At 36.7% G+C, this 22,936-nt stretch overlaps 1 long non-coding RNA gene and 1 pseudogene across 1 annotated transcript in view; one reads left to right on the top strand and one right to left on the bottom strand.

Moving 5' to 3' along the window:
- The window catches only part of LOC116591672, a 275,207-nt gene that overhangs the window by 169,110 nt on the left and 83,161 nt on the right, over positions 1 to 22,936 (top strand). The gene's annotated exons all lie outside the window — the stretch shown is intronic.
- LOC116581178 lies at positions 13,062 to 13,167 on the bottom strand (annotated as a pseudogene).

The raw sequence follows: 22,936 nt of genomic DNA on the forward strand, positions 1-22,936 counted from the left end.
TCTTTGTAGACACTTGTTCTCTGAGGCTTGGTTGATTTACTGATGAGTTATTAAGGTGCTTTTAGCATATCAAAATTAAATTGGTTGAACTTGGCAAAGTGATAGATTTATTTCCTTCTATTTCCTAAGCTAATTGTTGTGTTTATTTTTAAATCTTTTAAAAGGAGAAGACATTGACACACACATATGGTTTGTTGGCTATCAATTGTTTCTTAGATTGAGGTTCAAAATACAAAACTGGGAGTGAGTTATGGAAGATAAACATTGCAGATGCACCAAGGTCGAAGGGAAACATGTAAATTAAAGTGCTTTGAAGATCTGCCTTTCTTGGTAGATTCATATGAGCTGTGAAGTAACATAATTTGTTAAAAGATTTATTTATTTACTGGAGAGAGAGAGTGCATGGAAGCACACGTTCACAGAGTAGGGAGAGGCAGAGGGAGAGGGAGAAGGAGTCCCAGGCAGACTCTGCACTGAGCTGGGAGCCCAATGCAGGGCTTGATCCCAGGATTCTGAGATCATGACCTGAGCTGAAACCAAGAATCGGACACTTAGCCAACTGTGTCACCCGGGGGTCCCTGTGAAGTGACATAATTTAGTGGTAGAAAATTAATACACGTTTTCTCCATAATTAGAAATACTCAGAAGTGGAGTGGGTTGGGAAATACTTAGAAGGGATAAGGAAGATAAGATTGTTGAGAGAAAGTCAGGTTGGTCAGATGGTTACATGTAGAAACTAGAGTCAGAAGAAAATCCTACCCAACAAGAATGTATAGATATGAGCAATGGGACCCTAGAAATAATTAACATCTTAAATTAATGTTAAAAAAGCACAAAAGATGGTTAAGATTTTGACATAATCATTGTATTCTTGCAAAAGAGGGATGTCAGTCTTTGGTAGGAGAAGTAACTTTAGGTTCAATGGGAAAGTCTGACCTGACTGAAAAAGGCCTTGTCAGTCACTCATTTCAGGAACAGGAAATATTCGTGTAAAGGGCTGACCTAGAGCTAGGGAGAGTGGATATTTCAGCCAGTAGGGACAGCAAGAACAGATAATCAGTAGGTCAGTGTTGCTGGAGGGTGATGTTAGAAGGGCTTGGTTGAGATGAGGCTAGAGAGGCGGAAAGGTCCCACAGTTTGTTCTGCCACATAAAGGCAAAGGGACGGGATGGGGGGCGGATGGCTGCCATGATGTGGCTTTCTGACGTGGCCTGTTGTGTGGAGAGATTTAATAGCTGTGGAAATGTGCTTTATTTATCCAAAAAGTATTGAGTGTTTTCTGGGTTTCTCTGGGTGTCAAAATCGGACAAAGAGATAATCTTCTGGGAGCATTTTATATTTGCTCTCATAAAGTGTTTATTAAAATGCATCTAACAGTGTTTCCTGTCTTCTAGTGTGAGAAAACCACAGGGAGCTTTCCGGCAATTGTAAGAAGTTTCACCACATGTGCAATAAGGAGGGTGTGGTTTATAGGGCACGCAGAGCTATTTCCAAGAAATAAAATTCTGCCCAACAGGTTTAGACACAAAGTTTTAGTTGCACAAATGGCTAAACATTCTTCGTTATGACATGTACAAGGAGTCATTCCAAGCCAGCAAAGCCTGCCAACTTCAGTGCAGAAAAAACTAGGGGTCAGTCATAGCCACTGGCAGTTATGTATATGAAATACACGTTAGTCTGTGTAGAATACCAATTTCCCCTGTTCTGTGTTACTAAAGTAACCTGAGAGAATGTGGGATACCATTTCTTCCAGTAGCTCCAGTTAAAGCTCTCTGTAATGATAGGTTTCTACTGAAATAATAAGTTGCTACATATTTACTCACCAAAGTCTCCTTCACCACAAACTCTTAGGAAGATCAAAACTATAAATGGTAGGAAAAACAAAAGCAGGATATTTTAAATCCATAAACCCATTATCTGGACATAATTTCCATTGTTTCCCATTCAGTTCTGAAAACAGTAAAAACATAAATATAGATCCTTAATTTCTTTTCTCCCTGCCTACCTTGTAGCCTACACACATGCATGTGCATATATGTATGTATGTGTGTGTGTGTGTGTGTGTGTGTGTATATATATATATATATATATATATATATATATATATATATATGCACAAAGGTGGGGAAGAGTAGTTCTTCCAGAAGTATTTCTGTTGGCACATAAAAAGGGAGTGCCTTTGGCTTTTGGACAAACATACCTTTTCCAGATAATAGATTCTTCCCAAGACAGGTTTAAACACAAAAGCTCAGTCACTAACTCTTTCTGGAAGGCAAAGTTCAGTCTCTAAATGTGTAGAATTCACTTTTATATTGATATTTTAGAATTCTTAACTTAGATATAGTTTTTTAATCATTTATTTGGTGTGACAAATTTCAATACCAAAAATATGATAGGGAAGCATTAAATAATCATATATATATAGATGCATCCTAAAAATACAGCAATTAATGGAGTATGTTTGTCATATTTAGTGTATACACAAACACAAAGACAAAAGCATGCTATGGGTCATTATTAAATCCTAGAATGGTTGACATGCCCTTACCTTGCTCCCTAAAAATGAGTCTTTGTAACCATGGAACTGACCTTTGTTATTCATCCAAAGGGAAAGTGGGGAGATGGCTGAACTAATTATAAAGAATTTAGAAGTTTTTTTTTGTTTTAGTTTTTGTTTTTTGAAATTCAACTCACTGGTATTCTTGATTCCCTAACTCATTTGTGACAACAATCAATGTTGCTAGGGCAGCTGCCAATCCCAGGTTTCTCTGCTTACTCTCTTGCCTCCTCCTTGCTCCTAATAGGCAATGTATTGGAATGACCCCTGGACAAGTGGTTCATAACCATATTGATGGAGAATGTGCCAAGTCTACAGAAATTATACACCTGAGACAGAAAAGAAACTGTAGTGGCTACCAGGTCCAGGGCCCTAGTGTATTACATTCATTTCCTGATACCCCCCCCCCCCATTTCTTCAGGAAATATCCTATCTCATGTTTCAAGTGATTCTTGAATAGGGTTTTCTATACTTTCAGCTTCAGGGTTGAGACTTGGGTTGGTCTGAGCCAATCAGTATGCCACATCCCCTTGACTAGAGTAATCGATGGGGGGATTTTTTTTTTTTTTTTTTTTGCAACCACATTTGAACAATAAACAGTTTCAATATTTTTTGTGTTATCTGTCAACAGAGAGAAGTTCCACTTTGTAAACTTGAAGCTGAAAAAATATAAATTCCTTTTTTCCAAGTTTTTATTTAAACTCCAGTTAGTAGGGATGCCTGGGTGGCTCAGTGGGTTAAGCCTCTGCCTTTGGCTCAGGTCATGGTCTCAGGCTTGGGATTGAGCCCCGCATAGGGCTCTTTGCTAAGCAGGGAGCCTGCTTCTCCCTCTTTCTGCCTGCCTCTCTGCCTACTTGTGATCTAGTTCTCTCTTTCTGTCAAATAGATAAATAAAAAATCTTTAAAAAAATAAATTCCGGTTAGTTAATGTAAGGGGTAATATTAATTTGAGTAATATAGAATTTAGTGATCATCCCTTACATATAGCACCCGATAGTCCTCACAATACCCATAGCCCATTTAACGCACCCCCCCACCTACCTCCTCTCCAGTAACCATCAGTTTGTTAGTTGTTTCTTGGTTTGTCTCACTTCCTGTCCCCATGTTTGTTTTGTTTCTTAAATTCCACATATGAGTGAAATCATTTGGTATTTATCTTTCTCTGACTGACTAATTTTGTTTAGTATAATAACCCTCTAATTTCATCCACACAGGTGAAAATGGCAAGATTTCATTAAAAAAAAAATTCTGAAGCCATCTAGAAACTAATAGAGGAAAACTTACTTGAATGCAAGGTGCTGAAAAGATCCAAATTCAGAGGAACAGAAAATCAGGCCTTGGTGACTTCACTGAAGCCCCTGAATTAAGGCCTATCTAAAGCTAGCACTACTCGGAGACGTCTCATTATAGGACTCAATAGATTCCTTATATGTTTAGGTCAGTTTGGGTCGGTTTTAAGTTACTTGCTACAGAAAGAATTCTGTCTAATACAAGTCATCACCTGATCATTGAAGGACCAGCTTACATTTCTACCCTCTTGGTTGTGACTCATAAGGATGATGGCAAGTGAAACCATATGCCAACAGCCATCAATGGCATCGAAGATGAGAGCCCACTCTCATCTTTGTGGATGTGCATGATTATATATATGCACATATGCTGTGCATGTGTGTATATGTACATGTGTGTATATATATCATCAACAACTATATTCAATATATATTGAAACAGAGTTCTTTTCAGTGAATTAATAAATATCCTACTACTGTTTAAGCAAAAGGAGACGAAGCTTACTAATTTTGCTTCCAGCAGTCCATATAGTACGTAAGTACAACCATGTGGCTTCAGCGGGAGAAAATAAGCCATAAGAAGATCTGGATATAGTATCTTAAAGATCGAGCACGGTTAGGGGAGGAAGGTCACGCTGATTAATAGAGACCCCTCTAGTGGCAATGCAGGGGGACACAGATGGAGTCATTTCTCATATGTACTGCTCCAGTCTTGTGTTCTCTTTGTACCCTGCAGCTGATACTGTCTCCTTGTATCCAAGTAAGTTCAAATAAAGTTAGATGGTGAAAAACTTCAGCCTATAGGCAAGCAGCAGTCTTGTGCATTGGATTGTAGCTTGGAAGCTGACAGGCTTAAAGTGTCTCATAATATATCAGAAAAGAGATGGGGTCAGCTATTTAATCTGTAATATTCAGTGGCATTATAAAAAAAATCCACTGTAGCAAGTGTGACGCCTCGTTAAGTCCCAGCAGCACAGGCTGGGAGAAACAGTGTCAGTTACGCAATGTTGTGCTATGTGAAAATGAAGTTTATTTCAAAGATCCTGTCAGTAACTATTAACCAGTATTGAGGGTGCAAGTATTACATGAGCTGCTCAAAGGCATTCTACATTTTTATTTATACAAAATATGTTCTAATATATCTTCTGTAAAAAAATCTAGTAGTTAAACTTAGATGGTGAACACCAACAATAAAGGTAATAATAAAAATAGATGATATATTTCAGTGTGTGACAAAAAGTATCATAAGTCATCTGGGAGTAATATCCTTGGAAATCTATTAGCAATTAACAGAAACAATTTGACCTTGCTAGAATGGAAACCGGGATGGAAGGAAAATAAGAAAGTAGTTATAAAAATCCACACATATTTGTTTTAAAGATAATCTTGGTTTTTCTGAAAGTAGAATAAATTTTAAACTAAGGTTAAGACTTACTCAAGATGATTCAAGTATAATAATTTGAAATGTTTTGATGGAAATCTTTCAGGATTGTTTTAGTTGCATAGTGTCATTCTGATAACAGGCTGGCAGACTTGACCCTTTGAGGGCCTATGTTAATGTATAGAGGTAAAGACAAGTGTAACTTAAAGAAACATGGAGGAGCTTAATTCATATTTCTCATAGCCCAATAAGAGCTTTTGCAGTTCTACTAGCTCAGAAGATGCATAATCTGACAAAGATTCTAAAGAATCCTTTAGACAATGATTTATATAAGTAACTTAAAATACCCTCTCCATTGCAACATTTAACTCTTTTTTCCCAATCAAATGCCTCAACTACCAAAGGTGTTTTGGGACAAGGTGCCAAGTGGCCAACTGTCACCTTTTTTCTAACTGGGGAATATTTTGCATTTGGTTGTCTCCCCCTATCTTTTTGTTATGAGCTACTGGCATCTAATGACTTTAACATTAGCTCATAGAAACTTTCCAACTCCAATCATCAATAGATCAAACAGGCCCTGAAAATATGGAAGTTCCAAGTAGGTAGAGAAACCCGATGGTAAAGGAATATAGTATTGCCTAATGAACAAATAGGTTACAATTGAACAAAAACCACTGCTTGAATGGAGAGTCCAGATTAGTCCCCTCAATTTTGATGTTTGGCAATGAGGAAACTGAGAATCAGAGGTAAAAAGAACTTGCCCAAGTTGCGTAGATGAGAAATGGAAAAGGCAGGATTTCAACCCAGGGGATATGACTCAAGTCCTCCCATTTAACTACTGTTCCTTAGTGCAGTGATACAAGTACTACAGGTATATCTTGAGGAGACATTCTAACTCATTAGCAAAATAATTGACAAAATTGTTTTAAATAACTAAATCTGAAGCTTCTAGACAGACTTAAAATAGGAGTTATGTTTCGTGAATCATGGTCTGTTCTTTATTACAGTTATATTCCCTTTAGAAGATTTTTTGTAATGCTGTTTTTAAATTTACACAGCAAGAATGTATCCATGTGTCACCATGTTTTCTTGAGTATAACATTTATTCAGCTAATATTTATGAAGTGCCTTCAGTGTGGCTGGACACTGTTCTAAGAATTGTGAATCCATCAGAGAATGAAACAGCAGGGATGCTGTCACTGACCTCATGAAGCTTACATTCTAGTATGGAGAGACAGGAAATGAAGATAAGAAATAACTACAGTATGTAATATAGAGAGACGTTATTAAGTACAACATAAAATAAAACATGGTAAGTAGGATTTAGCTGCTGGAGCAGAAGATAAACCTCAGGAAGGTGGACAGTGACAGTTGAGCAAAGACTCGAAAGAAGTAAGGAAAGCAGCCACATGGATATATCTGGTGGAAGAAAATTATGGATCCTGGAAGACAGCAAAGGTTCTGCTCTGTCCAGTGTGTTTGAAGAATAGGAAAAAGATCTATGTGTCTAGAGCAAACAAGGGGTGTAGAATATCTAAAATGGTAGGTAAAATATAATGAGCTTTAAATAAGTAATGAAAACAGAGGCCAGACAAAGAATAAAGAATGATTATGCAATGGTAAGCCAAATCTGGAGTTTATTTTGATCTGAGGGCATCTGTTAATTCCTGATGGCTCAGTGCCTGGCTTTTAACTGGCTGCACATATTTAGGACTGGGACAAAGATTTAAGCTCCCAAAGCATGGTGTTCAAATCACAGATACTTTAGTAAAGCAGAAAACTTCAAATTACAACTTTCTTAGAGAGTGCATTAGGATAAATCCGCCCACCACTGGAAAGGAGATAGTCATAGACTTGGAACTAGTTGGAGGCTTGTATTTATGTGAGTTAGGGCACAGGAGTAACACTACTTGTGTGGCCCATGAAAATCCTCAGTCAAATTTTAAGTTTCTAACATAGTCTTGAGTTGGTGACATCAGGGATAAAGCAAATTAAAAGCTATCTGTATTTGGAGATGAGGATTAAATTACTTATATGTAGAAGACCTTTATTATTTTTTATGACTCTTTTCTCTGTCCGCTTTTATCAGGATCTTCTTTCTCTTGTGTCTCTATCCTTTATCCTATTCGATTTTGATGCCATTCTCAGCAGTTTTCCTTAGGTTTGGGATCCATTTTGAAAGACAGCCTGAGTGGGGCACTTTTCAGAGGCTCTTGCCCCTGGAGCAGGTAAAATTCTTCACAGTTTGAGCTGCTGTTCCCAAACTGACTCACTGTACTTCTTGATGAATACCTGGTGGGTATTTTATACTTCTGTTCCTAGACACAACATTGCTTCCCATTGCTTCCTCATGCATAGTTGCTGATAGCATTCAGGTCTTGTGGTTGTTGGTAGATTGCCCCCACTCACTTGTACTTTTTACTTCCTGGGGACATCTTGTTTTCTAGTCATTCTAAATATTTTTCTTTGAGTTGTGGGTTTTGCTGCCAGTTTTCTCTGTTTTTATATGGGGATTTGGAAAGCATCAGAAAGTATGTCCACCATACTATTATCTTTCAAATTCCCATAACATTTATTTTTATTTCTATTTATTTGTAAGTCTTTTTAAAATTTGATTAGCCAACATATAGTATATCATTAATCTCAGATGTGGAGTTCAATAATTCATCAGTTGCACATAACACCCAGTGCTCTTCACATCATGTTTCCTCCTATTGCCCATCACCTAATTACTCCACCCCCCCATCTACCCTCCAAAAACCCTCAGTTTGTTTCCTAGAATTAAGAGTCTTTCATGGTTTGTCCCCCTCTCTGATGACTTCCCATTCCATTTTCCCTCCCTTCCTCTATGATCCTGTGTTGTTTCTTATATTCTACATGTGAGTGCACTGATATAATTGCTTTTGTCTGATTGACTTATTTGACTCAGCATAATACCCTTCAGTTCCTTTCATGTTCACATAATGGTAAGTATTCATCTTTCTGATGGCTGAGTAATATTCCATTATATATACATATGTATGTGTGTGTGTGTGTGTGTGTGTGTGTGTATAAAACCACATTTTCTTTATCCATTCATCTATCAATGGACATCTTGGTTCTTTCCACAGTTTGGCTATTGTGGACATTGCTGCTATAAACATTGGGGTGCAAGTGCCCTTTCAGGTCATTACATTTGTATCTTACCCCAAAGATACAATAGCCAATTACTAGGAGTTTGCTGTGTAAACTAGAGTAAGGTGAGTTTTTCATACATAGGGTGGAAGAGTTTAAAAGGGGTTCTGCTACTATTTGTTTTTTGGGTGTTGAGTTTGATAAGTTCTTTATAGGTCTTGGGTACTAGCCCTTTATCTGATATGTCATTTGCAAATATCTTATCCCATTCTGTAGGATGCCTTTTAGTTTTATTGACTGTTTCCTTTGCTGCATAGAAGCTTTTTATGTTAATGAAGTCCCGATACTTCATTAAAAAAAAAAAAAGATGTTATTTACTTGAGAGAGAGAATGTAAAAGAGAGAGAGAAAAAGATCATGAGCGGGGTGGGGGTGGGGGGTGGAAGAAGAAGCAGACTCCCACTGAGCAGGGAGCCTGATGAGGGACTCCATCCCAGAACCCTGGGATCATGACCTGAGCCGCTGGCATTTGCTTCACCAACTGAGCCACCCCAGTGCCCCCAGTAGTTCATTTTTGTTTTTGTTTCCCTTGCCTCTGGAGATGTATCTAGCAAGAAGTTGCTGTGGCCCAAGTCAAAGTGGTTGCTGCCACCATTCTTCTTTGGGATTTTGATGGATTCCTGTCTCAAATTGAGGTCTTTCATCCATTTTGAGTCTATTTCTGTAAGTGGTGTAAGAAATTGGTCCAGTTTCATTCTTATACATGTGGCTGTCCAGTTTTCCGACACCATTTATTGAAGAGGCTGTCCTTTTCCCATTGGATATTCTTTCTTGCTTTGTCAAAGATTAGTTGACCATAGAGTTGAGGATCCATTTCTGAGTTCTGTATTCTCTTCATTGATTTATATATCTGTTTTTTTTTTAATTTTTTATTTTTTATAAACATATATTTTTAAACATATATCTGTTTTTATGGCAGTACCATGCTGTCCTGATGATCACATCTTTGTAATAGAGCTATAAGACCAGTATTGTGATGCCTCCAGCTTTGGTTTTCTTTTTCAACATTCCTCTGGCTTTTTGGGTTTTTTTCTGGTTCCTTACAAATTTTAGGATTATTTGTTCCAGCTCTGTGAAAAATGTCAATGGTAATTTGATAGGAATTACATTCAATGTATAGATTGTTCTGAGTAGCATATACATTTTAAAATTTTTTCTTCCAGTCTGTGTGCATAGAATGTTTTTCCAATTCTTTGTGTCTTCCTCAATTTCTTTCATAAGTGCTCTTTGTTTTTGGAGTGCATTTTCTTTACCTCTTTGGTTAGGTTTATTCCTTAGCTAACCCATGGGTATTGGTGCAGTTGTAAGTGGGATCTATTGATTCCTTAATTTCTCTTTCTTCTATTTCATTGTGTATAGAAATGCAATGGGTTTTATGCATTGATTTTATATCCTGACACACTGATGAATTCCTGTATGAGTTCTAGCAATATTTGGGTTGAGTCTTTTGGGTTTTCCAAGTAAAGTATTGTGTCATTGTGAAGAGTGAGAGTTTGACTTCTTTGCCAATTCAGATGCCATCTATTTCTTTTTTGTTGTCTGATGGGTGAAGCTAGGATGTCTAGTACTATGAGGAACAACAGTGATGAGAGCAGGTATCCCTGTCTGTTCCTGAACTTTAGGAGAAAAGCTCTCAATTTTCTCCATTGAGAATGATTTTCGTGTACAGCTTTTCATGTATGGATTTTATGAAATTGAGGTATGTTCCCTCTATCCCTACACTGTGGAAACTTTTAACCAAGAAAGGATGCTGTACTTTATCAAATACTTTTTCTTCATCAATTGAGAGGATCATATGCTTCTTGTCCTTTCATTTTTTAATGTGCTATATCATGTTGATTGATTTGCAAATGTTGAACTGGCTTTGGAATAAATCCCACTTGGTTGTGGTGAATAATCGTTTTAATGTACTGTTGCATCCTGTTGGCTAGTATTTTGGGGAGAATTTTGGCATCCATGTTTATTAGAGATATTGGTCTGTAATTCTCCTTTTTGGTGGTGTCTTTGTCTGGTTTTGGGATAAAGGTAATGCTGGCCTCGTAGACTGAGTTTGGAAGTTTTCCTTCCATTTCTATTTTTGAAACAGCTTCAGAAGAATAGGTATTAGTTCTTCTTTAAATGTATAGTAGAATTCCCCTGGGAAGCCATCTGGCTTTGGACTCTTGTATGTTGTGAAATCTCTATAACATTTTTAAAAAAGAAAAAAGACCTATCTTTCTTATATATATATAAACAAGCACACATATGTAAATAAATTAAAAAAAAAACCCACACAAGACATTCTTAGAATAATAGTGTGTGAAGAATGAGCAAGCAGAAATGGTTAAAGAGTAAAATGCATGATTGGAAATAATTATCAAATCATCATATGTAATAACCAGGCCAGCTTCATAAAAAATTAGTAATAGTCATAGAATTTCTTTGGTGCTGAGTGCCTCCTGCTTCTGTTGTCAGTCTGCCTCTTCTGTCTGGCTTGCCACACCTAGTATTCCAGTGACCATCTATCTTTTTTGCCCACCTATGATCTATCAAAATGTTGTCTTTGGTCCTTATGTTCCACTCATCCATAATTCAGTGTTAAGAATGTTAACTTATATTTTTGGAAAGAACACTAGACTAAATGGAAATCTCAGCTAAAACACTAATTGACTGGAACAATGTCTGTTTGTGTGTTCTGCACATTTTTAAATTGGATTATTTGTGGTGTGTGTGTGTGTGTGTGTGTGTGTGTGTGTGTGTGTGTGTGTGTTGAGTTGTATAAGGTCTTTATATATTTTAAATACTAACCCTTTATCAGATATGTCATTGGAAAATATTTTCTATCTAGTAGGTTATCTAATTTTGTTGGTGGTTTCCTTTGCTGTACAGAAGATTTTTATTTTGCTGTAGTCCCAATAGTTTATTTTTGGTTTTGTTTCCCTTGCCTCAGGAGACATACATATCTAAAAAAATGTTGCTATGGCTGATGTCAGAAAAATTATTGCCTGTGTTCTCTTCTAGGATTTTTATGATTTTAGGTCTCATATTTAGGCCTTTAATCTATTTGAGTTTATTTTTTTTGTGTGGTGTAAGAAATTGATCCAGTTATAGTTTTTCTGTATATAGCTGCCTAGTTTACTTAGCACCATTTTTTAAACTAACATATATTATTTGTTTCAGGGGTACAGGTCTGTTAACATTAGTTTTACACAATTCATAGCACTCACAATAGCATAAGCCCTCCCCAAAGTCCAAAATGCAGCCACCTCATCCCTCCACCCCCTACCCAGCAACCCTCAGTTTGTTTCCTGAGATTAAGAGTTTCTTATGGTTTGTCTCCCTCCCCTATCTCACATTGTTTCATTTCCACCCTCTTCCCTCCATGAACCCCTGCCCTGCCTCTCAAATTCCTCATGTCAGAGAGATTATATATATGATAATTGTCTTTCTCTGATTGGCTAATTTCACTTAACATAATACCCTCTTTTTCCATCCACATCATTGCAAATGATGAGATTTGGGGGTTTTGATGGCTGCATAGTATTCCATTGTCTTTATATACCATCTCTCCTTTATCCATTCATCTGTTGATGGACATCTAGGCTTTTTCCATAGTATAGCTATTGTGGACATTGCTGCTATAAATGTTCGGGTACACGTGCTCATTTGGATCACTACATTTGTATCTTTAGGGTAAATACCCAGTAGTGCAATTGCTGGGTCATAGGGTAGTTCTATTTTCAACTTTTTGAGGAAGCTCCATATTGTTTTCCAGAGTGGCTGCACCAGCTTGCATTCCCACCAACAGTGTAGGAGGGTTCCCCTTTCTCTGCATCCTCACCAACATCTGTCGTTTCCTGATTTGTTAATTTTAGCCATTCTGGCTTGTGTGAGTTGGTATTCATTGTGCTTTTGATTTGTATTTCCCTGATGCCAAGTGATGTGGAACACTTTTTCATGTGTTTGTTGGCCATCTGGATGTCTTCTTTGCTGAAATGTCTGTTCATGTCTTTTGCCTATTTCTTGATTGGATTATTTGTTCTTTGGGTGTTGAATTTGATAAGTTCTTTATAGATTTTAGATACTAGCCCTTTATCTGATATGTCATTTGCAAATATCTTCTCCCATTCTGTCAGTTGTCTTGTGGTTTGTTAACTGTTTCCTTTGCTGTGCAAAAGCTTTTGATTCTGATGAAGTCCCAATAATTCATTTTGCCCTTTATTCCCTTGCCTTTAATGATGTTTCTAGGAAGCAGCTGAGGTCAAGGAGATTGCTGCCTGTGCTCTCCTCAAGGATTTTGATGGATTCCTGTCTCACATTAAGGTCTTTCATCCATTTTGAATCTATTTTTGTGTGTGGTGTAAAGAAATGGTCCAGTTTCATTCTTCTGCATGTGGCTGTTCAGTTGTCCCAATACCATTTGTGGAAGAGACTGTCTTTTTTTCCATTGGATATTCTTTCCTGCTTTGTGGAAGATTAGTTGACCATAGAGTTGAGGGTCCATTTCCGGGCGCTCTATTCCGTTCCATTGATCTATGTGTCTGTTTTTGTGCGAGTACCATAGTGTCTTGATGACTACAGCTTTGTAATAGAGCTTGAAGTCTGGAATTGTGATGCCACCAGCCTTTCTTTTCTTTTTCAGCATTCCTCTGGCTATTTGTTTGTTTGTTTGTTTGTTTTTTCTGGTTCCATATAAATTTTACAGTTATTTGTTCCATTTCTTTCAATTAGCAATAATCGCACCTCGGATAAACTTTATTGGCTACGATACTGCCACTGCACAAAGCTGATTTGTTCCATTTCTTTGAAAAAAGTTGATGGTATTTTGATAGGGATTGCATTAAATATGTAGATTGCTCTAAGTAGCATCAACCTTTTCACAATATTTTTTCTTCTAATCCATGAGCATGGAACATTTTTCAATTTCTTCGTGTCTTTTCAATTTATTTCTTGAGTGTTCTATAGTTTTCTGAGTATAGACTCTTTGCCTCTTTGGTTAGATTTATTCCTAGGTATCTTATGGTTTGGGGTGCAGTTGTAAATGGGATCGACACCTCAATTTCTTTTTCTTCTGTCTTGCTGTTGGTGTACAGAAATACAACTGATTTCTGTGCATTGATTTTTATACCCTGACACTCTACTGAATTTCTGTATGAGTTCTAGCAGTTTTGGAGTGGAGTCCTGGGGTTTTCCACATAAAGTATCATATCATCTGCAAAGAGTGAGAGTTTGACTTCTTCTTTGCTGATTCGGATGCCTTTCATTTCTTTTTGTTGTCTGATTGCTGCGGCTAGAACTTCTAGTAGTACTGTGTTGAATGGTAGTGGTGACAGTGGACAGCCTGCTGTTTTCCTGACCTTAGGGGGAAAGCTCTCAGTTTTTCCCCATTGAGAATGATATTGGCTGTGGGTTTTTCATAGATTGCTTTGATGATGTTGAGGCATGTACCCTCTATCCCTACACTGTGAAGAGTTTTGATCAAGAAAGGATGCTGTAATTTGTCAAATGCTTTTCAGCATCTATTGAGAATATCTTATGGTTTTGTTCTTTCTTTATTAATGTATTGTATCACATTGATTGACTTGCAGTTGTTGAACCAACCTTGCAGCCCTGGAATAAATCCCACTTGGTCGTGGTGAATAATCGTTTTAATGTACTGGGTATCCTATTGGCTAGTATTTTGGTGTGAATTTTTGCATCCATGTTCATCAAGGATATTGGTCTGTAATTCTCTTTTTTGATGGGGTCTTTATAAAATGAATTTGAAAGTTTTTCTTCCATTTCTGTTTTTTGGAACAGTTTCAGGAGAATAGGTATTAATTCTTCTTTAAATGTTTGGTAGAATTCCCCTGGGAAGCCGTCTGGTCTGGGCTCTTGTTTGTTGGGAGATTTTTGATGACTGATTCAACCTCCTTACTGGTTATGTGTTCAGGTTTTCTATTTTTTCCTGGTTCAGTTTTGGTAGTTTATAGGTGACAAGGAATGCATCCATTTCTTTCAGAGCATGAAATTTGCTGATGTATAGTCGCTCATAATATGTTCTTATAATTGCTTGTATTTCTTTGGTGTTGGTTATGATCTCTCTTCTCTCATTCATGATTTTATTAATTTGAGTCCTTTGTCTTTTTGATAAGTCTGGCCAGGTGTTTATCAATCTTATTAATTCTTTCAAAGAACCAGCTCCTAGTTTTGTTGATTTACTATTCTTTTGGTTTCTATTTCATTGATTTATGCTCTGATCTTTATTATTTCTCTTCCCTGCTGGGTTTAGGCCTTCTTTGATGTTCTTCCTCCAGCTCCGTTAGGTGTGGGGTTATGTTGTGTACTTGAGAGCTTTCTTGTTTCTTGAGAAAGGCTTTCCTCTACTTTCCTCTCAGGGCCACCTTTGCTGTGTCTGCAAGATTTTGAACAGTTATGTTTTCATTTTCATTTGTTTCCATGAATTTTTTCAATTCTTCTTTAATTTCCAGTTGACCCATTCGTTCTTTAGTCGGATGCTCTTTAGCCTCCATGTATTTGAGTTCTTTCCAACTTTCCTCTTGTGGTTCAGTTCTAGCTTCAGAGCATTGTGGTCTAAAAATATGCAGGGAATAATCCCAGTCTTTTGGTACCAGTTGAGACCTGATTTGTGACCCAGGATGTGATCTATTCGGGAAAATGTTCCTTGTGCATTGGAGAAGAGTGTGTATTCTGTTGCTTTGGGGTGGAATGTTCTGAATATATCTGTGATGACTATCTGGTCATTTAAAGTCATTTAAATGTGTGTCATTTGAAGCCTTTATTTCCTTTTTGATCTTTTGCTTAGATGATCTGTCCATTTCAGTGATGGGGGTGTTAAAGTACCTTACTATTATATTATTTTTGATGTGTTTCTTTGATTTTGTCATTGATTGGTTTATATAATTAGCTCCTCCATATTAGGAGCATAGATATTTAAAATTGTTAGACCTTCTTGTTGGACAGACACATTAAGTATGATATAGTGTCCTTCTTTCTCTCTTATTATAGCATTTGGCTTAAAATCTAATTGATCTGATATATGGATTGTCACCCCAGCTTTTGATGTCCATTAGCATGATAAATTGTTTTCTACCCCCTCACTTTAAATCTGGAGGTATCTTTGGGCCTAAAATGAGTTTCTTGTGGACAGCATATAGATGGGTCTTGTTTTTCATCCATTCTGATACCATATGTCTTTTTATTGAATTTTTTATTTATTGCCTTTTGATTGTCTTTTGATTGAATTTAGGCCATTTACATTCAGGGTAACTTTTGAAGGAGATGAATTTAGTGCCATTGTATTACCTGTAAGGTGATTATTACTGTATATTGTCTCTGTTCCTGTCTGGTCTGTTACTTTCAGGCTTTCTGCTTAGAGGGCCCTTTTCAGTAATTTCTGTAGAGCTGGTTTGATTGCAAATTCTTTTAGTTTTTGTTTGTCCTGGAAGCTCTTCCTCTCTCCTATTTTCAATGATAGCCTAGCTGGATATAGTATTCTTGGATGCATATTTTTCTTGTTTTGTGCTCTGAATATTTCATGCCAGTACTTTCTGGCCTGCCAGGTCTCTGTGGCTAGGTCTGCTGCCAATCTATTATCTCTACCATTGCATGTTATAGACCTCTTGTCACTAGCTGTTTTCAGGATTTTCTCTTTGTCACTGAGACTTGTAAGTTTTACTCTTAGATGAAGGGGTTTTGACCAATTTTTCTTGATTATGAGGGGTGTTCTCTGTGCCTCCTGGATTCTGATTCTGGTTCCCTTCCCCAAATTAAGGATGGTTTCCACTATAACTTGCCCCAACATATGTACTATTCCTCTCTCTTCTTTCTTCTTCTTCTTGGATCTCAGTAATTATAATATTGTTTCATCTTATAGTATCACTTATCTCTTGAATTCTCCTGTCATGGTCCAGTAGTTTTAACTCTCTTTTTCTCAGCTTTTTTATTCTCTATCATTTGATCTTCTGTATCACTAATTCTCTCCTCTCCCTCATTTATCCTAGCAGTAAGAGCCTCCATTTTTTATTGCACCTCATTCATAGCTTTTTAAAAAATTTTAACGTGGTTAGATTTTAGTTCTTTGGTTTCTCTAGAAAGGGATTCTCTAGCATCTTCTATGCTTTTTTCAAGCCCAGCTTGCATCTTAATAATCATCATTTTGAACTCTGGTTCTGACATTTTACTAATGTCCATATTGATTAGGTACCTAGCTGTTGGTACAGCCTCCTGTTCTTTTTTTTTTTTTTTAAGGTGAGTTTTCCTGCCTTGTCATTTTATCCAGATAAGAATAGATGAATGAGCAAACAAAATACTAAATTGGTAGCAACAGTCCCAGAAAAATGTACAATAACCAAATCAGAAGAGACTTGTAACTGGGGATAGAAGAAAGGAAGAAAAAAAAAAAAGATTAGACTGCTGAATAGAACAGAGCCATATACTTGGTTTTGGGTATATTTTGGTCTTTTAGAAGAAACTATCTCCCAAAATTTTAAAGGAAGAAAAACATATATATATATATATATATATATATATATATATAGAGAGAGAGAGAGAGAGAGACACCACACACACACACACACACACACACAAAGGGTAAACATGAAGGTATGGAATATACCTGTAAAGATGAAAATTAAAAAAGATTCTAAAGAAGAAATTGATAAGATAAATTGGTTGGAAAAAGAAAACAATAAAAGAAGAGGAGAGAATGTGATCAGGCTGGAGACTAGAACAAAGCCATAGCCTAGATTTAGGGTATATTTTGGTCTGTTGGAAGAAACTGTATTCCAAAATTTTAAAGAGAGAAAAAACTTACATGTATACAGAAAATAAGGTTAAATACAGTGAAGGGATAGAATATAACTATAACAATGAAAATTAAAGAAGATTTTTAAAAAGGTTTTTATAAGATTAAATAGTTTAAAAAGGTTAAAATAGGAAAGAGGAAAAAGAAAAGAAACAGAATAAGAAAAAATAAAATTAAAAAAATTTAACTTTGAAACACTAAAGAATCATGGGAAAAAAGCCATGAATTCTATATGTTGTATTCCACTACCTCTGGTGTTTTGCAGTTCTCATTGATCAGTGAACTTGGTCTCGTCTGGACATTCCTGCTGATCTTCTGGGGGAGGGGCCTGTTGCAATGATTCTCAAATGTCTTTGCCTGAGGCAGAATTGCACCACCCTTGCCAGGGGCCAGGCTAAGTAATCTGCTCCATTTTGCTCTTGGGAACTTTTTTCCTTGAATTCTTTCTGTACAGCTTTAGAGGATAGGAATGAAGATGGTGGCCTCCCAATATCTGGCCTGGAGCAGTGGAGAGAGCTCAGGAACCCACTCCTCAGTGTGCCTTCGGAGACAAGCAGTCATTCACTCTCATCTCCTTGGTCTTTGGCCATATTCCACACTCACACAGCCTGTTACCAAGCATTTTTGTCTCTGGGGCTTGGCCCCATTTGTACTCTCCAAACCCAGAAGATTACTGCAGTGCACTCCCATGCCACTCCTCCCAGAGGAGGAAGGTGGGGGGGTCTCCCTGGATCTGCCACCTGTGGGGTTCCTGCTCAGAGAGCCCTGGCCCAACTTGGATCATGGTTTAAGATAACCTTGAGGTGAGAGCCCCTCCTTGGTTCTGTCTCTGAAGCAGGCTTCTCCATTCTGATATGTGAGATCTCTGCTACACTCAGGCACTCCTGGTCTTTTTGTGACCACACTGTCCCTGTGATAGTGGCACCTGCTGCTTAACCTCTAGAATGACATCCGTCAGTGGAGCAGACATCTAAAAGTTTCCATTTTATGCTCTGCTGTTCTACCACTTGCCAGGAGCTGGCCCCTCTCCTTGCAGTCTTTCTTCCCATATATCACCTCGGATTCACTTCTCTGTATGTCCTACCTTCCAAAAGTGGTCACTTTTGGAGTATGGAGTATGGAGTATCTATTTGTGTCATCTTCAATTTCTTTCACCAGTGTTTTATGGTTTTCAGAGTACAGATCTTTCACTCCTTGGTTAAGTTTACTCCTAGTTTTTTTATTATATTGGGTGTAATTGTAAACGAGATTATTTCCTTAATTTTTCTTCCTGCTGCTTCATTAGTATATAGAAATGCAAGAGATTTCTGCAAATTGATTTCGTATCTTGTCATATTACTGTATTCATTTATCATTTCTAGTAGTTTTTTGGTGGTGTCTTTAGTTTTATATATATCATATGTCATCTGTAAATAGTGAAATTTTACTTCTTCTTTACCAATGTGGATGCGTTTTATTTCTTGTCTGATTGCTCTGGCTAGGACTTTTAGTAGTATGTTAAATAAAAGTGGTGAGAATGAACAGCCCTGCCTTGTTCCTGACCATAGAGGAAAAGCTCATTTTTTCTGCATTGAGGATGATATTAGCTGTGGGCTTTTCATATATGGCCTTTATTATGTTGATGTATGTTTCCTCTAAAACTGTTGAGGGCTTTTATTATGAATCGACATTGTACTTTTATGTCAAATCCTTATTTTTGCATCTATTGAAGTGGTTTTTCTTCTTTCTCTTACTGATGAGATATATCATGTTGATTGATTTGCAAATATTGGACCACACCTGTACCCTGAATGTAAGTCCCACTTGCTTGTCATGAATGATATTTTTTAATATATTGTTGGATTCAGTTTGCTAGTATTTTATTGAGAATTTTTGCATTTATGTTTATCAAAGATATTGGCCTGTAGTTTTCTTTGTAGTGTTATTATCTGGTTTTGGTATCAGGGTAATGCTGGCCTTTTAGAATGAATTTGGAAGCTTCCTTTCCTCTTCTATATTTTGGAATACTTTGGGAAGAATAGGTGCTAAATCTTCTTTAAATATTTGGTAAAATTCACCTGTAAAACCAGCTGGTCCTGGACTTTTGTTTGGGAAGTTTTTAAATTATAATTCAACTTCATTGCTGATAATTGGTCTTTTCAAATTTTCTATTTTTTTCTGATTCAGTTTTTGGGATTATATGTTTCTAGACATTTATCCATTTCTTCTAGATTGCCTAATTTGTTGGTACATTTTTCATATTCTCTTGTGATCATTTATATTTCTATGGTGTTTTTCTATTTCATTTCTGATTTTGTTTGACTCCTCTCTCTTACCTTTTGCTTTTTTTTTTTTTTTTAATGAATCTGGTTAAATGGCTACCAATTATATTTTCAAAGGACATACTCCTGGTTTCACTGATATGTTTTATTCCTTTTTTAAGTTTCTATTTTATTTCTGCTGTAATATTTAATATTTCCTTCCTTCTGACCTGGGATTTGTTTGGTCTACTTTTTCTAGCTCCTTTAGATGTAGGGTTAGGTTATTTGAGATTTTTCTTTCTTCTTGAGGAAGACCTATATTTCCATAAACTTTCCTCTTAGAACTCTTTTGATGCATCCCAAAGATTTTGGACCATTGTGTTTTCATTTTCATTTGTCTCCATGTATTTTTTAATTTGCTCTTTGATTTCTTGGTTGACTCATTCATTGTTTAGCAACACGTTATTTAACCTTTATTTCTATTCTTTCCAGATATTTCTCTGGTTGAATTCTAATATCATAGCATTGTGGTCAGAAAAGAAGTATGGTATGATTTTGATCTTTTTGAATTTGTTGAAACCTGTTTTGTGGCTTACCATGTGATATTTTCTGGAGAATGTTTCCTATGCTCTTGAAAATAATGCATATTCTTCTATTTTAGGATGAATGTTCTGAATATATCTGTTAGACCCATTTGTTCCAATATGTCATTCAAAGCCATTGTTGATTTTCTGTATGGACCATCTATCCATTGATGTAAGTGGGGTGTAAAAGTCCTCTACTATTAATGTATTACTGTAAAGCTCTTCCTTCATGTTTGTTTTTGCATTTTTACATATTTGGGTGTTCCTATGTTGGGTGCATAAATACTTACATTGTTAAATCTTCTTGTTGGATTTTTCCCTTTATGATTACATAATGTCCATCTTTGTCTCTTGTTATGATCTTTGTTTTAAAGTTGATTTTGTCCTATACAAATAATGATACACCATCTTTTCTTTCATTTCTGTGTGCATGATAAATGTTTCTGTATCCACTTTCTTTCTTTCTTTTTTAAGATATTTTATTTATTTATTAGACACAGAGAGAGAGACCACAAGTAGGCAGAGAGGCAGGCAGAGAGAGAGGGGGAAGCAGGCCCTCTGCTGAGCAGAGAGCCTGATGTGGGGCTATACAAATAGTGATACACCAGCTGATGTTTGTCCTATACAAATAGTGATACACCAGCTTTTCTTTCACTTCTGTGTGTATGATAAATGTTTCTGTATCCACTTTCTTTCTTTCTTTTTTAAAAGATTTTATTTATTTATTAGACACAGAGAGAGAGATCAAAGTAGACAGAGAGGCAGGCAGAGAGAGAGGGGGAAGCAGGCCCCCTGCTGAGCAGAGAGCCTGATGTGGGGCTTGATCCCAGGACGCTGAGATCATGACCTAAGCTGAAGGCAGTGGCTTAACCCACTGACCAACCCAGCTGCCCCTATCCACTCACTTTCAATCTGCATGTGTGTTTAGGTCTGAAGTGTGCCTCTTATAGGCAACATATATATGGGTCTTATTTTTTTATCCATTTTGTCACCCCATGTCTTTTGATTGGAGTGTTTCATCCATTTACATTCAAAGTCATTATTGATAGGTATGTACTTATTGCCATTTTGTTATTTGTTTTTTTTTTTTTAATTGCCATTTTGTTATTTGTTTTATGGTTGATTTTGTAGTTCTTCTCTGTTCATTTCTTGCTTCTTTTTCTCATGATTTGATGGCTTTAGTGATATAGTTGGATTCCTTTCTCTATTTTTTGCATATCAGTGATTTTTGATTTGTGCTTACCATTAGGTGTTTATATAACATCTTATGCATATAGCATATAGCAGTCTATATAAGATTGCTGATCACTTAAGTTTGAACCTAATCTAAAAGCACTACATTTTTATTTCTCTCCCTCTCTTATTTTAAGTATATGGTGTCATACTTAACATCCTTTTATTCTGGGAATCCCTTGGCTGCTTTTTATTGATACACTTATTTTTATCGCTTTTGTGCTTCCTATTTTTCTTATTCCTACTTAGGGTCTTTCCTTTCCACTCAAAGAGTTCCTTTAGCACTTCTTGTAAGGCTGATTTAGTGGTGATGAATTCCTTTAACTTTTGTTTGTCTGGGAAATTCTTCTTCTCTCCTATTCTGAATGATAATCTTACTAGATAGAATATTCTTGGTTGCATGTGTTTTTGTTGTTTATTTATTTTTTTTTCTTTCAGCAATTTGAATATTATCTTGTCAATCTCTTCTGGCCTGCAAACATTCTGGTAAAAAACTAGCTGATAGCATTATAGGGGTTCTTTTGTGTGTAACTGTTTTGTCTTGTTGCTTTTTAAAATTCTCTCTTTATCCCTTTTTTTTTTTCCATTTTAACTACTATTTGTCTTCATATAAACATCCCTAGGTTGGTTTATTGGGGTGGGGGTACATTTTTGCCTCCTGGATCTGTATTTCTGTTTCTTTCCCCAGATTCAGGAAGTTTTTAGCTATTATTTCTTTAAATCTCACTTGTACTTCTAGGATCCCCATAATGCAAATATTATTATGCTTGATGGAGTCATTGATTTTATTTTTTTCGCTTATTATTACTATTTTTTCTTTTTCTTATTCAGCTTGGTTACCTTCCATTACTCTGTCCTCCAGATCACTGATCTGTTCTGCTTCCTCTAGCCTACTATTTATCCTCTCTACTGTATTTTTAATTTCAGTTATGGAGTTCTTCATCCCTGATTGGTTATTTTTTATGTTTTCTCTTTGTTGAGGGTCTCACTGAGGTCCTCCATTCTTTTCTCAAGTCCAGTAAGTATCTTTGTGACCATTACTTTAAATTGTCAATCAGGCATATTACTTATCTCTGTTTTGTTTAGATCTCTTTCTCTGATTATTGTCCTGTTCTTTTATTTGGGACATATTCCTCTGTCTCCTCATCATGTATATCTCTCTCTATTTCTATATGTTAGGAAAGTCAACTACATCATCTGCTCTTGGAAGTAGTGACATTATGAAGAAGAGGTCCTATAGTGTCCTGCATTGTAATGTCTCCTATTCACCAAAATTTGGCACTTCAGGGATATCTTCTATGTGTGTTGTGTACACCCTATTGTTGTGGCTGAGCTGCATTTGCCTTCAGTCCAGTCATCTGCAATCACTCTCCTTTCTTATTGTAGGCAGAGTTTGGTCCCTCTGTTGTTAGTGGGCTAGACTGGGTCACTTTGAACTTGAGCTGGGTTTGGACCAGATGTTTGTCTTAGATGCAGTAGATGGAGCTGCAGGGCATTTTCCCTGTGTTGTCCCTTGGGAAGCTTTTGTTAGTAGGTTGGACCCGCAGTCAGACCAAATGTCAGCTCCTTACCCACTGCTGGGGTTCAGTCAGTGTGTGTGGTTTTCTTTCCCTCTCCCTGGGACAAAAGGCATTTGGGAGTAGTACTGGCTTCTGTCAGGGCTGCTTGCACACTGCCATGCTTGTGGCAATACT

Source organism: Mustela erminea, chromosome 1 (genome assembly GCF_009829155.1).
Source record: "Mustela erminea isolate mMusErm1 chromosome 1, mMusErm1.Pri, whole genome shotgun sequence".
Taxonomy (NCBI): Eukaryota; Metazoa; Chordata; class Mammalia; order Carnivora; family Mustelidae; genus Mustela; species Mustela erminea.